The sequence below is a fragment of the Watersipora subatra genome, chromosome 11 (assembly GCF_963576615.1).
Source record: "Watersipora subatra chromosome 11, tzWatSuba1.1, whole genome shotgun sequence".
NCBI classification, from domain to species: domain Eukaryota; kingdom Metazoa; phylum Bryozoa; class Gymnolaemata; order Cheilostomatida; family Watersiporidae; genus Watersipora; species Watersipora subatra.
This window is the reverse complement of record NC_088718.1, coordinates 21148154-21165753: the sequence shown is the minus strand read 5'-3', so window position 1 is coordinate 21165753 and position 17600 is coordinate 21148154. Positions and strand designations below refer to the sequence as shown.

The 17600-nt window shown below is 36.1% G+C and overlaps 1 long non-coding RNA gene across 2 annotated transcripts; it reads left to right on the top strand.

Moving 5' to 3' along the window:
* Nucleotides 1–12133: 12133 nt before the first annotated feature.
* On the top strand, nt 12134–16964 carry LOC137408227 (uncharacterized). Of its 2 annotated transcripts, none has more exons than XR_010980054.1 (6): nt 12134–12207; nt 13250–13396; nt 14102–14248; nt 15089–15148; nt 15430–15593; nt 16411–16964. It is a non-coding gene; the product is annotated as an uncharacterized lncRNA (long non-coding RNA). The 2 variants fall into 2 exon arrangements; XR_010980055.1 differs by having other exon boundaries at nt 12168–12207; nt 13292–13396.
* Nucleotides 16965–17600: the final 636 nt, after the last annotated feature.

The window sequence follows — 17600 nt, the reverse complement described above, 5'->3', positions numbered from 1 at the left end:
GATGAATTGCTCGGTGCTGCCTTTTCAAGCCCGATGAACCTGCTGACCAGTGGGTATAGCTGAAAGAACAGAGACAATATTGACAGCAAAATAAGAACATAAAACCTTCTCAAACATCGTGTTTAAACATTCCCTACATCCATGATTTGTAATATACTGTACAGGTTGTAGTTATTGCTGGTAGGGCTAAAAACCTCCTCGCCAAGCAATGGTTTTGATAAATTTACCATCATGGTAAAAATGTTGTTCAATTGTATCATTAGGCTATGTGTGATCAAAACTTCACTAAGGCCTAAGGTTGTATCTATCATTTAGCACAGCCAAAGTTAATGGAACTCATGCTATCTATACTAACTGTGTACATGGAATATTCAAGTACAGTTGATATAAGGTTGTCAAGGGGAACCGGCGTCCCAGTGATAAGTGAAAATTTGCTAAATAAAAGCTTATGTTTTAAAGTATATGTAAGAGCCAAAATTTTAACACCAAAACACTTACACTGCTTTCTAAACATATTGTATTGCTTTCTTATATAATAAGTAATTTGAAGTTATATTGATTGACCTACAGTTTATATTTCAACCCCAGTCCCAGTATTTAAAACCACAGAATACACTTACATAGTATGAACGTAGTTTGGACTTCATCTGACCTGAATATTCATACTTGTGTTAACTCGGTTCGTTGTGAGAAGGAAGTCACATGTTTATAATTCATGAGATTGATGTGTCTTATGTATTTTACTTTTTAAATGGTTTTTAATTAATTTTCTTTCGATTTTAACAAAAATTTTCTACTGTGAAGTACTGAATCCGTGAATGGTGAGCCAGGAAGTAGTGATGGATTACTGTATAGTTACAAATGTTAGTACTGAAGTGTAATTGTGCAAAGCAAGGAGTGTAAATGATAACCCAACTGACTAAGTAACCCCATGCAATAAGAACATGGAAAGCATGTAATTGTGCAAAGCAAGGAGTGTGGATGATAACCCTACTGACTAAGTAACCCCATGCAATAAGAACATGGAGAGCATGTAACTGTACAAAGCAAGGAGTGTAGATGATAACCCTACTGACTAAGTAACCCCATGCAATAAGAACATGGAGAGCATGTAATTGTACAAAGCAAGGAGTGTAGATGATAACCCCACTGACTAAGTAACCCCATACAATAAGAACATGGAGAGCATGTAACTGTACAGAGCAAGGAGTGTAGATGATAACCCCACTGACTAAGTAACCTCATGCAATAAGACCATGGAGAGCATGTAATTGTACAAAGTAAGGAGTGTAGATGATAACCCCACTGACTAAGTAACCCCATGCAATAAGAACATGGAGAGCATGTAATTGTACAAAGCAAGGAGTGTAGATGATAACCCCACTGACTAAGTAACCCCATGCAATAAGAACATGGAGAGCATGTAACTGTACAAAGCAAGGAGTGTAGATAATAACCCCACTGACTAAGTAACCCCATGCAATAAAACAACATGGAGAGCCGACCTCATTAAAGCAGTTGATACGGGCGCTGGAAGGGTTCCAATTCTTGTAGGCCTGATCAGAGGAAATGGAGGGAAGAGTCAATAGAAAGCACAAGTTGTCATACTCCTTACTATCAGAACAAAGATGCTTTAACTCAGTGAGGCAGCTGACGACCTCGTCCAATGTGGAGTCATGGTTCTGTATGAACAAAATGAAAAAATAATGATTGCTAGCCAACCACAGGGATGATGATGGAATGACAGCCAAGGAAGACATTAGCCAATCACAGATGTCAGAAACAGACTGTGTTTAATCGAAAATACAAAAACTGAAGAAACTAAACATCCAAACAAAGTAGCATCAGAACTAAAAGTGTTTTTTAAAAAACAGTGAGTCAATGAGTGACAACTTCATGGCACGTGTAGTTGTAACTATAATTATATGTATTCTCACATGTAATGGCCTGTCAAACACACTCACATGTAATGTGAGTGTCAGACAAACTCACATGCATTGGCCTGTCAAACACTCCCACATGTAATGGCCTGTCAGACACCCTCACATGTAATGGCCTGTCAGACACACTCACATGTAATGGCCTGTCAGACAAACTCACGTGTAATGGCCTGTCAGACACTCCCACGTGAAATGGCCTGTCAGACACTCTCACATGTAATGGCCTGTCAGACACACTCACATGTAATGGCCTGTCAGATACACTCACATGTAATGGCCTGTCAGGCACACTCACATGTAATGGCCTGTCAGGCACACTCACATGTAATGGCCTGTCAGACACACTCACATGTAATGGCCTGTCAGATACACTCACATGTAATGGCCTGTCAGACACACTCACATGTAATGGCCTGTCAGACACAACCACGTGTAATGGCCTGTCAGACACTCTCACATGTAATGGCCTGTCAGACACACTCACATGTAATGTCCTGTCAGACACTCTCACATGTAATGGCCTGTCAGACACTCTCACATGTAATGGCCTGTCAGACGCACTCACGTGTAATGGCCTGTCAGACGCACTCGCGTGTAATGGCCTGTCAGATACTCTCACATGTAATGGCCTGTCAGACACTCTCACATGTAATGGCCTGTCAGATACTCTCACATGTAATGGCCTGTCAGACACTCTCACATGTAATGGCCTGTCAGACACACTCACATTTAATGGCCTGTCAGACACACTCACATGTAATGGCCTGTCAGATACTCTCACATGTAATGGCCTGTCAGACACTCTCACATGTAATGACCTGTCAGATACTATCACATGTAATGGCCTGTCAGGACAACATACCTGTAACGGTCCAGGATCCAACTTTATGCAAAGGAGTTCCAGGAATTTATGCTTGTAAATGAGGTAAAGGCAGCGTTTTTGTCAAAGCCCTCCACCCCATGGAGCGGCAGAAGGAACTCAAGCACGTCATCCCAGTGACCATCAAGAATCAGCTGCCGGAGAAAAAGTCCATCTTTTGAGAAAACACCTACAAATATCACAAATTAATATGAGAGCAGAATCAAAGCACCTGAGAATCAGAGCGTTTCCATGATTTGAATAGATTTGGAGTTGCTTCCACTCCAAATCACAAGAACAGACGAATCCAAACCTATTCCAGACCATTTCGCTTCGATAAATTTATGTGAAGGTATTTGCCGTGGGAGTACTATTCAGTATCACAGAAATGCTGACTGCTGATGGATCGGATTTGATAATACTCAGCTAAGCTCTCCCCAGTAGAGGTAAAAAATATTTCAGCGTACTTCACACAGCTATGCGGGTATCGGCTACAAAAACATTCTACTGCTTCTCCATACTATTTCATCTGGACCTGTTACTTTCATATTAATATTTACATGCGAATGATGGGTTGCTCATATGAAGATGATGAAATAATTTCTTATTTTGATCTGGCGATTGGCTACTCATGAATTGAAAAGTGACCCTGATATGAAAAAAGTTAGAAAAACTCTAACAAGTTTTATTTTGAGGAATACATCGCTCATCTTGGAATGATCTAAATAGTGCAACTCCGAATTGATGAAATGGTAGGGCAATTCCTAACCCATTCAAAGCATGAAAACACAGAAGAATCGTGAATGAGACATCTCATTCCTGTTCAAAGAGATGGTCACCTAGACGATGAAAAATCAGTAACAATAAAAACAACCTCCTTAGTTATGCGAAAGATTTACACTAACATAGTCAAACATAGGACATAAAAGGTTAACTTGTTCTGATAATTTCTTGAAAACTAAATAAACTGAAGTATTGTTACAACTTTTCTTGCCCACAAATCAACTTACTAGTGGTACGTCTACTAGTATGCGCATGAAAGTTCAACATGAATTTCATAATTAGAAATTCCCTGTCATACAGCCCACGACCAAAATGATATTGGAAAAAAGAAAGGGTACTGATGGTTGAGAAATGCAATATTGGCAATCAAATGGCACTGCAGTGCAATAGGATAACTGCAATGGTAGCTGTAATGTACTGGGCATTATTATGTACAACAGACAACAACAATAAAAGGAAAATATTATATATATCTCTCCTCTGCAATAGGAGAAATGCAATATTAGAAGTAAAATGCACTGATATTATTAGAATAACCAATATTATTAATATAGTAATACAGTAATAATAGAAAACCAATGCACGATTTTGTTTACATTTCAAAACGTCATAGCAACCAATATCAAGAAGTTGTGATATTTATCTAGATTTTTAGAATATCTATTTAACAAAATTATTTAGAAAAAATAATAACAGTAACATACTGCCCAACATCGGTCACTATACACTTCGATCTTGTAAATTCGAATGATTATTCTTATAATTAAATCTTATAAAATCGAATAATTACTTTTATAATTAAATATTGTAATAATCTTATAAGAATCGTTAGAGAAATATCATTGTCATTTCCTTTACTTCCACTGCTTCGAACATCAGTTGGAATACCAAAGTAATCATTGTAAGTGTCCAAAATGTCAGTTACTTTGAAATCGGCAAAAAAACTATTACTTTTCAGTACTTCTACGTTAGTTATAGAAACCTTCAGCAATTGGACAATGCCATAGACTGGTGAAATGTGCACGTTTTTCTCGTAAAATGCACACGACTTAATAGTTCTACTCTCTATCGCGCGGCCTTGTCGGCGTTTCGTTGTCCGGTCTTAACTTTGATGAAAAAAAGCTTGTCAAAGTTTTAATGACGATTTTAGGCTAAATTAATCTGTCCATTTATGTATAATCCGATCAGATGGGTTAGTTTTAGGATATTGTCTACAAATTTCAAAGACTTGGCAATATATTTAAAAAGGTTTATACGTGTTTTGTATCGTTATTATACTTAATCGACTCCATTGAAAAATGGTTAAATTGTTGATGAGATTTCGGTACAAAGGTTTGCGACGGCTGTTCATAAATAATTTTCGTGAGTTGTGTGCACATACGCATTTATCATAAAGCTCTCAAACAATCGCTTCGCTCGTGGTTGGTCGTGGGATAAGTGGTATTGATACAGTGGCTGGGTTGCCTTCCGCACAATGTGCAGTGCTAGATGTTATGAGAGTGTTGCTAATGTGTATTTCGCAGTGCAAGGTGTAGTAGGAATGTTAGTAGTACACCATACATACATCCTAAGCACAATTTTTGTGAAAACTCATCACAAAATCAAATATTAAGTTGACTTTGACACAACCACAGCACGATGGCGAGATGTGAATGCTGTCAAAGTTGAGTACGAGTGGGCAAACAAATTGATCACAATTAGCTATATGGTTGAAATGCAAAAATCTATTTCGTTTTTAACATATTATGTTATAGAGAATACAACACAAAAACCTCAATTGCATCGATCAGAATTGTGATAATGCCAGACTGACTTCCTATTATGAAAGGATGTGAGAGTAGGAGTATCCTACATGAACTGGCTAAACACAGTATGTGAAAAATGGTACACAATGCAGTATAGAGGCTTGGAAAGTCAGGATTGTCAGCTGGTCCACAGTATCAACTTCATACTAATCAGCAGTTGCAGTACACAAGCAGTTTCATGTTATGAAGAATGTGCATTCAGAGCATGCGTGCGTGAAGTGGTGGTTGTCAGGTAATGCTTCATAAAAGTGAATGCCCAATATATAGCAATGGGCAATGTGAAACAAGAGCACAGTAGCAGTGGATGTCTACTGTGAATTAGAAAGTTGTAATGTATTGCAAAATTATTGCGTACTGCACTTCGTTGACGCAGTTCCGTTCTAATGCATCGTAACCCTGTACTCTGGTGTACAAGAGAGTTTGTGATAAATTTCCTTCTCACACTGTAATGTACGATAAACTGGGTTGACAAAACTACCTTTCAACCTCAAGAGAAGAATGCACCACATTTTCTTTTCTCATCCAAGGCTAGCTAATCGCTTGGTGCACATCAAGGATATTCCAGAAAAAGTATTTTTTCCACATGACAGGACAAGCAGATGCCCAAGTGTTCTATGTACCCTGTTTAATTTATAGATATAATTTAAATTATTTGTGACCATGTTCTATGAGCTTGGCATCTAACCAAGCTAATCTTACATTTAACTAAAAAGTTGTTTAAGTTACTGCAATATTGTACAACATCGTCTAAGTGACCGTCTCTTCGCGCAGGAATGAGAGATCTCGTGGATCTCAGGTGTTGCATGAGAAGTAAGAAGAGTTGGCTAGCTATTTAAAAAATCTAGACAACAGATTTTAAGATTTATCTACTGAAAAAGTATGTGAACTAGCTTACAAATACAGCATGGCTAATGACTTGAGTATTCCACCAAGCTGGTCAAGAAACAAGAAAGCAGGTGAGCCGGTGTTTAAAATGTAGCAACATGTGTCTACTTGGATTAGATCTACGCTAAAAACATCCAAAGTAACTGTGACTAAGAACAAGACAAAGAAAAACTAAGAAAAAAGAGCAAACAGATTCTTCATCAGAGGAAGAAGAGTTAGCCCAATAATTATTGTGTTCTGATGAAGAAAGTCCAGATAAAGATGAAAGTAAAGATGTACCTCCTACTAGGGACAATATTAACATCAATAATCATGTTTTAGTTTGGTACGGAATTGGCTAAGGTTGACTTGCAACAAAATTCACATTACAGTTATTTGGTATCAAAAGACCGTATCAAATATAGATGATCGCTACTTTACAGTTTTGTTTCGACTTGAACTAATCATCTAGTCGTAATCTGATCATGTGACCCATACTTCGTGAATAATTTTTGCAACATATTTTGATTATCACAGGTGACCAACAGGCTCGTCATGTTTACCAGACAATGATATGTACTCCTTCGAGCTAAGGTTAAAAAATTAAATAAATTCTCACGGTAGGTTATAAGTTATCAGTGCTGAAAGTGACGGCATTACAATGACGATGAAATAGACATGTGAGGACAATAGACATGGTTTCATTGAATGCATGAAGTATATTTGTGAAAATATTTCGACGAATGAGGTTGCGTGAAAGTGTAAACAGAAGCCATCTGGTACAACTACGTCCCATTTGAGCCGTTTTGGAAAGAGATTCTAATTTATGGCGGTCTCGTAATGACCGCGATTAACTGTTCGTTTTTGAACTTTTAAGAGTTTGTAAATCCATTTCCACCTATTTTGCAACTACAACACAGCAGAGTAAGACATGGTGAATGTTTTGATAGCAAATAACTGTAATGTGAATTTTGTTGCAAGTCAATCTTTAATGTTTATTATGCAGGAAGAGTCATGAAATGTAATGAAAACTCAGTTACCATCAGTTTCATAAGAAAAGCTGGAAACTGCTTTGTTTATCCAGAGGAGGAAGACGTGTATGATGTTGACTTTGAATCTATAGTTATATTTTTTGGGCAGCCAGTAAACACTGGTGGGACTCTGAGGGTTAGAAATCGAACTACATTCAGAGTAGATTTATCTGCTTACACTGTAAGATAAACTATTCTCAATAACACTGCTGATAGAGACTGTAGGCGACACACTTTTTACTACATTATTTCACGATAATGCTCATACGACTTGCTCCCACATTTTATGTTATAAACTATGTATAATTAGTTCACCATGTTCTGTCTTAGTCATAAGTCAAATTTAGTTAGCCAATTGTCACACTCAATGTTTTAAAACAGTTAAAAGTTATCAAATATATATTATGTGCAATCAAATCACATATTTATTGCTATGGCTCACTTTGCCCCATTGGGTGGCTCACCTTGCCTCGGTAGTGGAGCAAAGTGAGCCAGGTGTAAAATGTTGCAAAAACAATAAAATCTCGCGATTGATCCAAAGTGAATCATTACAATTCAAATACAATAATAACAACATGTTAAATTTTTATAGACCAAGTTTAAGCTCAATTCAAGCAGTCACTTATATTTTATTTGAGAAACAAACCAAAATTGGCTTACTGTGCCCCGTCTTCCCCTACAAAACGATAGTGATGAGTGATTACGTTATCTCACGGTGCACAAGACCAAAAACTGTACTAGTTATTGTGTAATAAGCCAAAACGGTCAAATGGTGTAGATGTTGGAGTGTCTGTCTACTGAGCTAAATGTGGTGAGTTCAAATCCCATCTGGTGAAATCCTTTTTTCATAATCTACCTGTCTCTTCAGACAGCCAGACAAGGCTTTGATCATACCGCATTAAGATTATACGGCATACAATTATTATACAATATTATGTAATTATCATACAAGTATTATATAATATTGTGTAATTATCATACAATTATTGTACAATATTATTTATATATTATATAATATTATGTAATTATCATACAACTATTATATAATATTATTCAATTATCATACAATTATTATATAATAGTTACATTATTATACAATTATTACATAATATTACTCAATTATCATACGACTATTATAAAATAATGTAATTATCGTACAATTATAATATAATATTATGTAATTATCGTATAATTATTATATAATACTATGCGATTATCATACAATTATTATATAATATTATGTCATTATCATACAATTATTATATAATACTATGTAATTATCATACAATTATTATATAATTACCACACTGTAATAGCGCGAAGGTCAGAAAAGAATACTATTACTTGAATTTTAACTTAGTTTTCAGCAAACTTGTTGGTGGAAGGTCTGACGGAGAGACAAGCCTATGAATGGTTTTAGACATGGTTTATGACAACGAGGTATCCCTTTCAACCAGAACCATATTCAGGACATACCATTAATGATTCCCGACTCTCTCTCTCCAAACATATGAGGGCAATATCAACCTGTTTATTTGCTAGGTACTCCTCTATTATCTTGATGATTTCCTTGTCGCCGAGCTCAACCGTATGAGAGAGTGTCATGATGAGGGAAGATTAAACTCTCACGAATCGGAAAATTAAAAAATTAGCGCTGTTTCTACATCGAGGCAGCACCATCCTGTAGAGATAGAAGTAACAGTCTGTGTAATAATTTAGTGAGAAGACACTCAGACTTTAGAAAGTCAAGGTAGAAACACTGAAGAAAGATTGTCAGAGGTCAATAACACCTAGGAAAAAATGTTTTTAAATATTTCAGTGTCTTTGGCTGTCATTCATACTCTGTGTAAAACTGCTAGTAGCTTGACTTCACCAACTTACACGTGGTTTGTGCGTATATTTTTTATATGGCTGTTGAATGCAAGAAATATAAGAATTTCTCAAACTAAAACATGTAGACTATTACAATCAACAAGCAACAGACATATCTTTCAAAATAGGAGGTAGATGCTACCTATTCAGACTTGAGATTGGCAAAAATTGTAGCCGAGCCCTTTCAAGTCAGTACCTGAGCCTGTTTCATACTTTGTATCGAACAGATGTCACAGCAAACATAGTACCGTGTATCAAGCCCTTTGCAAAACCAAGCTGAGTTTCAGTAAAGCGATTAAAACTTGTACATGAAAATGTTTCACCCTCGTACATCGTACAGAACTAACGCAAAGGAGATACCAGATATAGAGAAAAACACTGATTCTGGAAAGTGAGAGAATGACCACTATATAGAGTGAATAGAAGATATGAGCTACGAGATCGTACAACAAAAGCGGATGACAAATTATATTTATGATGATGAGAGAGAGTACGAATAAAAATAGCTTACAGCGCCCAGCTTAACATGAATATATATATCAAAACATAAAACAATCAAAAAACTTGATAACATAAAACCTACAAAAAGAATGTTTGGATCCTTAATAATTATAAGCAACTTACATGAAATAATAAGCAAATATATAAATAATTATACTCAATACAGTTGACTATCGCAATGATACAGCAACCACAATATATTTCCTGAATGACCTTCTACTAACTTAATGTAAATTATGTAAATTTACATATACATATATACATGTACTTTACAGCTTGATCTTATGGCATATATACAGCTAGATAAACGACTATGAATATACGGATTCCGAATAATTATAAGCAACTTACATGAATTAATAAGCAAATATATATATATATAATTATATTCAATACAGTTGACTATCGCAATGATACAGCAACCACAATATATTTCCCGAATGACCTTCTAATAACTTTACATATACATATATACATGTACTTTACAGCTTGATGCTATGGCATATACAAGGCTAGATATTTAAAAGTGACTATGAATATACGGATTCCGAATGATTATAGGCAACTTACATGAAAGGACAAACAAGCCAGTATGCAATCCAGCTAAATACTGTTAAGATTAAATGATTCAACTCCAGCACCATGGTGACCATTGCACGAGTATATAACTATAGAAACCTACGAGAATACGATTATGAACCCCGGGGTGACTAGATCACAACTGATCGAGGGATAATTGACATTCCTCAAACTGGGACAAATTTGCCAAACGATGGAAAGCCATCCAATAACTGTCGCACAATAAGACTAGCTACTAACTAGCCGCGACGAGACACTGCATTAAGAGACCGCCACACAAAATGTACTCAGTGGAAAAACCAAAAACATGACACAGAGGCGTGTAACCAATGTTATTGAACTGAGATGAGGATCACTGCTGGGAAAAACTGATAAAGACCGAGGGCTACGCACAAAGCAACCAATAAATGGCAGATTATTAGGACGGATTCGGCATGAATTTTTAAGCTAGGGTCTGGCTTCACCTGACGGCTAATATGTGTCAGGGTTTAAAACGATATATGACCAATCAGCAAATATGAAAACCTAGAGCAATTGCTATGCTGCCGGAAATATCAAGTATGGGATTTGTCCAACCATCACAGCTGATGCGATGTGAATGTATGGGACATCAATTGAATTGGGAATTCTCTGGCCATTGTAATGAAGAGCTTAGGAATGAAAACATAAAATTACAACTAAATAATGGATATTATTTATCAACACCACTTAATATAAAAGAGAGTAACTGGCTACAACAAATACTAACAGGTATTCAACGAAGTCAGCAACTCTACAGAGTGTCAAGCACAAGGAGAGGGATATCAACAATATAACAGGAGGCAGCCAGAATTAGGACTGTTGAAACATTGTAGCAGTCAGCATACACCAGATCAGCAACAAATAACATCTGTCAATTTATTTTAGCTTCAATTATATTAAGTTTATATGTTTTTCTGCCCTGTACTTCAGTCTCTTACAGCTAGGAGCCTTAACTGTCAAAAAAGACTCTCTTTGGCATGTTCTCCATCTGGTGTTGACGCAATTTCTATGATTGATTTCTTCCAATTCTGAAGTTCATAATTTTCAATTGACATTTTCTAATTATCGAATCTTTTAATGTCCTTTGGCGTCTTGCTGCTTGTACGTATTATATGCTTATCCTGTGGTCTGGCTACATTCCCTATCGGTATCTTGTTTTCACAGTAGTTCCATACAACAACCTTCTCTAGTACTTGAACCAGTAATGATCAATTCAGTTCCCACAAGCTAAGCAAAAGTGTGTAAACTGAATAATATAGTCAAAATAGATTAAAATGACAAAGCACATTCAACACTGATGTCGTGTGTGGATTTGTGTTAGTTTTTAGTTATACATAACGTAAATTCTCCATATCCACCCATGGGTTTTTAAGCAAGAGTTGCATAAATCAGTTATGTAGGCTAAGTGTTTTTTATTTGAGCTTTGTAGAAACATGGTTACTCTACAGTCAATGTGATGGAAATAAAGACATAGTCGCAGATTACCTGCTTTTTCCTGTACTATGGTGGTACTTTTCGGTTGTAAACAACAATTGCAAACGAAATGCGCGCTTCAGCGACCAATCCATTGGTCATGACCCTAGCATTAAGCTATTCTAGGCGTAAGGTGCCGGTGCGTATATCGATATATCATTGATATTCGTACGTTATTGGCTAATAGCCTATAAGCTGCCACGATTACTTATGTTTACGGTGAAAATAACTACATGTATGGACGATTGTTTGCATGAGTGTAAGGATATTACGCTATGCGTTAAAGTCTATCAAAACAATTATTTATTGGAAGGGGTCAGGTATAATTGCAGTGGCTCAAAACCTGGTCAGTTTCTGGGTCGTTTTGTAGGGGCGGAGCTTAATCCGGAAATACAAAAGCTTTAAAGTTAGTCGAACCACTGCAAACGTTTAGTTGTTGATAAATCGAGTAGTTATCTATTCGTTTAACAAAATATCACGTAAGCATCTTTTCCAAGCAAATTTTTAATTACAAATATGAGTTCTTTTAGCAAAATAACATAGAGTATTTACATAGCTGTTTATCGTAGTTTTTTCTTGTTAAGAATAAATGGTAACACGCTCACAAAACGGAAAAAATCTTCTCAAAAATACACCATTAGTTATTCTGTATTCGTTTATATTTGAAAAATAGTTATATATTTTTTTAATATGAATACACTTTTGTAAAGCGGTATTACATAAAATATTGAAAAGTTACGATTATGTTCTGAACAAAGAAAATGCATATTAAAACGGTTGTCCACTTTGTTACCATTCTGAGAGCCTAAAATGATTCTATTTTAATTCACTGTAAATATTAGTATTAGCATCTCGTTAGGCATTGATTGTAAAAATGAAGGCAACAGAAGACATCAGTTTTTTATCTTTACTGTATTTGCTGCAAGCACACACTTTTTTAACAACTAACTTTATATTACTACCAAGTCTCAACTGTAGGACATTTTGAAGCAACGACAGTATGTAGCTACCTAAGGAACAACCATTTAATTGTGTATCTCAAATTTTATTTGAACTTGTTACTACAATGGTGCGCTGTCAGTAGCACCGCCAGGCCTAGGCTGTATCTCATCTGTTTGGTTCACAAAAAGTGTAGGAGAGGAGGCAAGGTAAAGCAAGTTTTTGTAGTCTTCTGCAATGCAGGGCAGTTATATTTTTGGACTAGACAGCCTGCCTGTGATCAGTAGTCCTCAGTAGTCAGAGTCGCTTTCTGCTTGCAATTTGTCTTAAAAAATTAATTGAAATGCACTGCATATTCATATTGCTTCAAGACCTCAGTGGGTCATCATGTATTCATAACTGACTTTTTGTATTCATCATTTCATCTTCTATATAGACCTACCTACAGGCCTCCCGTGCCTGTAGTCGGCAATCATGTCGGTAGGTTATCGAAGCCTCGATAGCTGAATGACATGATCGCTGACGACAGTCAACTTCTACGAGGAGCCTGAGGGCCTACCAAATATATATTTTTAATTGCAGTGCATTTAAGCATTATGCCGCTCCTTCTTGCCTCATTGTTAGACGAGTCTGAGCAAGCTATCAAAGCCCATGAAATCGAATATGGCAACAAGTTTTACACAAACCATGAGGACGGCATATTCAACAAGCATGAAAGACTTTTTGAAGGTAATCTCATATCCTTAAAGCACTTTTTCTTCACTGCCTAATTTGTGATCTTGCGTTAAAAATGAACATTTTATACCTCGGATATTTTAGTGTAATATTGATGTTGAAGTGTAACCTTGATTGTAAAATGTAGGCCTATGCTTGGTTGTTGTGCAATAGAAGTACATGTCAATAGTAGCTTATATGTTTTTATGCTGCAGTTTGATGGAGCCCTTTTTGGTTTATTTTTGTACCATGTGATCTATGACGTCACAGGCCCTACTTGAAGCAGAGTTGACACAATTTTCATCAGTTCACTAGCAACTCACACTGGATACACACCATCTAAGTCTCAGCAATAAAGGATTACTCTCTATAGACACTCAACTTTTAAGCTTAATTTGACGAAGTGGATATTCGGGTATATACAGACATGCAGTGGATTACGATCAAGCTTATAGTGCAGCCTTGATTAGAAGATATACATGGACTTCAGTGTACAAGCATTGGCATGCAATTGAGATGACATTAAAAATCATTGTATATATTAATAACTACAATCAAGCAAGCAATAAATGTATCAAGCATCATATACATGCAGCAGTTAGTTCCCAATTGAGTGTTAGCAATCAAGTAAGGCTAAAAACCTACGACGTCTTCAGCTAATGAATCTAAAAAATCTGTACCATGTTTCTTAATTTTAAAATTTTATCTGCTCTAATTTAGCAAGGTGAAGATATTTGGAGAGGTAAGAACGTCATCCATGACAGTCAAAGCTATTGATGTATGTATGGCGAAGAAAAAGAGTATGGCTGCATGTACGGCCCTGAAAGACAGCAAACCCAGAAGGAAAAGTACAAAGAACAGCGGAGGGTAAGTTACCGGTACACCAAGAATATTTTACTCAGCCTATTATAAGGGATATTTTTGGACAGCAAAACTCGGTCATTGTATGTCCAATATATTTAGACAGGGCTATCCTTCCATGTCTTTGCAAATGCACAGATAGTATAGTATGGATTTTACATAGAGATGATGAATAATATTTATTACTTTTATGGATTTTAAATTGTTTTATTTCTGAAATAGCTATCTTGTAACAAAAGCATGCGTGCACATTTATATTCTTGTAAGCCAAAATCAGAGAATGCAGTAAATCTAAGTCTACACTACTGTGAGGGTTGCGACATGTCTAAGCTGTATTCGATACTTTGCTTTCGGTCTCACAGTACATCAAAGTTCAAAAACATTTTCTCTTCTTTTATTCATCTACACTCTCATAGAAATTTGGTAGAATTGCAAAGAAACACAGACTTGATTGGAATGCTCAGATACCATATCCTTGACCCAATAGCCAGTGAAGTTTACGGCAATCTGTCTCATTTTTCTTGAGAATTTCTCATCGTGAGGCCTCACACATGCGCCAGATAGTATTATATCGCAGTTCACACCTTTGGTTAAACTTGGACGTAATATTTTATTTTACATTGAATATTTCACACCTAAAATTTGCAAAAACAATCATTAAAAGCAAGATAGAATGAAAGCTTATTTTGTAGCTCTGGCAACAAGGCCTTTGTTTGGACTCTTTTGCCAATTTAAATTTAGTTAGATTGTGCCCACAAATATAAATATGCTATACATGTGCATAAATTCATATATGTTGTCACATGGTGTCGATATACATAATTTACGTATTGTTTATATTTTTAGTCACAGAATCCAACAAAGAGACCGCATCCTCAAGACAATACATCTGATAGTAACACGGAGGTACTCACTCACATAACCAGCAATAAAATTTTAGGCAAATCGTGCAATATTAATTATGGTTAAATGTGGAATTTCATTGGTAGGCGAATCTTCAAGCCATTTATAGCCCTAGATTAGTAGCTAGAAAAACGTGAAGTTATAGTAGGATAATGCAGAAGAACCCCTTGTGTAGGCAGGATTAGGTTTCAGAAACAAATTATTTGCTGCCAACTGCGATATTTGTTAAGTTGCCTGTTCACACCCAGCCAAACGTTCAATGCCTCGAGCATTCTGATTTATAGCTCAAGATAAGGAGGAAACGCAGTGCTTGCTCAGGATGGGTAGGAGTAAGAGCAGAGGCTATGTGAGCTTCCATAGATGTGGGGAGCATCTACGAAACGCCACAAACGACAGCATTATAGATGTAACTCAGACACCTGATGTTACTTTCATACCTAACAGTCCGGTGAGTGGTAATATTTAGTAACTCAGTTTTAAAATTAGAACCCTGTTGCATGATGCTTTTGTGTCACTTTAGTGTAAGTGCTCAGTGTCTGAATTGGAGAAAGTTGTGCAGCGATGCTCCCAAGTCATTTATAATTCCAGATTTGTAAAGCATATCAAATCGCTGGCATGCGTTTTGCTCCAAATCAAATCACTTAGAAGGGTGACTGCTCAGCTTTCAAATAAAATGAAATTAAAACCATCATCCACTATGTAATTGATGGTTTTAATTTGATTTAATTTACAAACTGGGTAATCCATTTTCATGGTGCTTTAATGCCAATCTCATGATTGGTGATTTGATGTAATGTGCAAATCTCTAATCAGGATTTGGGAGCATCTCTGGAGTTGTTATCAACTCTTTGAGAGATTGATAACAAGGTGCCACAACACCATCCGATTCATAGACTGAGTACTTGGACTAATTTCGCTGTTGTCTTGTACAAGTCAACTCTATGGGCTAAGTCAGTTGAGCAATGTAGGATTGGAGAAGATATATGAAGTCAGGAAATAATTGTGAAATAAAACTACTGTAAAAACAGTAATAAAGTCAGGAACTAGCAAAAGCAGATTTGTCCGGTTCTTTGAGATCGCCAAATTACCTTCCAGCTAATCACAATGTCCAATGTAACTTTCCAATCTACTTCATTAAATTAACAAATAGTATTCTTGTCAAAGTCAAAAATTGTCGCAAATAATGCCACTTGAATACTGCATTCACAGTACATTACAAGTTCAAGGAGATGTAAATACACATGCTATGATTGTTTTTGTTTTAGATCAAGGATCTCCAAGAGGAGTTTGCAGGGAGTAAGAAATGGCAGAGCAAAAATGCTTCCTGAGGCTTTCTAATACAAGCAATATCTAGATAGGCATAGAGCAAGGTTGTTCCCCATAGCTGTTGGTGAACTGGCAATGAAGGGAAGTCACGCCAGATGGCATCTGGCGTGCCCTCTACCTCATTGCCAATTCATCTGCAGCTATAGAGAACAAACTTGTTCTAGATAGGAATACTTTTATATGCAAAATCTCGAACTGTTTCAGCTTGTACTGTGCTCAATTTTGAGTGAATATATTGATCAAATTAAAACATACCTACATACATAAAACATTCAGGATTTTCAACACTGATTTTTTTTTACATAAACCATACTTATATTCACTTATTTTCACATATCTACATGTAGTATATGTAGCCCTTTTCTACTCTGTTATTCTGTTCTCATTTGTGCTTGTTAAAGGCCTTTTATGGCTTTGGTGCTGATGTGGTAGTAATTAAGTTATGTGCAACATTTTCTTTTTATATCAAATAAAGTAAAATTATTAAACTTTACGATTTATCATGATAGATTCGTCCGATAACTAAAACAACCTACTTCCCATCATTGTTCCAGTGGTCCATCACCAGACATTTTGTCATTGCGCATCGACTTTTCAAACAATGTATGTTGTACAACATCAGCAATGCCAATAGACATACATCATGCTGAAGGTTTTGTGTGTGCTGCCCTCTGATTTTCCAGAATTGGCTACATTGTGCTTGTGGAGGTAACGGGAAAGCTGCTAACAATGATGCACAACAATTGCCACATGCATTATTTATATTGGAGCAAGAAAATACATCATCATGCCAACAAAAAGAAAATATTTTTTGCTCAACAAATCAAGAAAATTTTTTTGGTCACACAATGCTGTACATAAATAATAAATATATAAGCAAATTGACAAATGAATACCTACAGAGTGCGGTCATGTTCAAAATCTAAACAAAGTTAGTTGTTGGAGAAGTCGGTGTTTGTAGTAAAGATAAGATAGACTAATGTCTTCTGTTGCCTTTTCACAATCTTTGTCTTACGATACGCTAACATAAATAGTTACACTAAAATGAAATAGAATCTTCTTTAGCTCTCAGAATGGTAGCAAAGTAGACAATTGTTTCAATGTGCATTTTATTTGGTTAGAACATAAT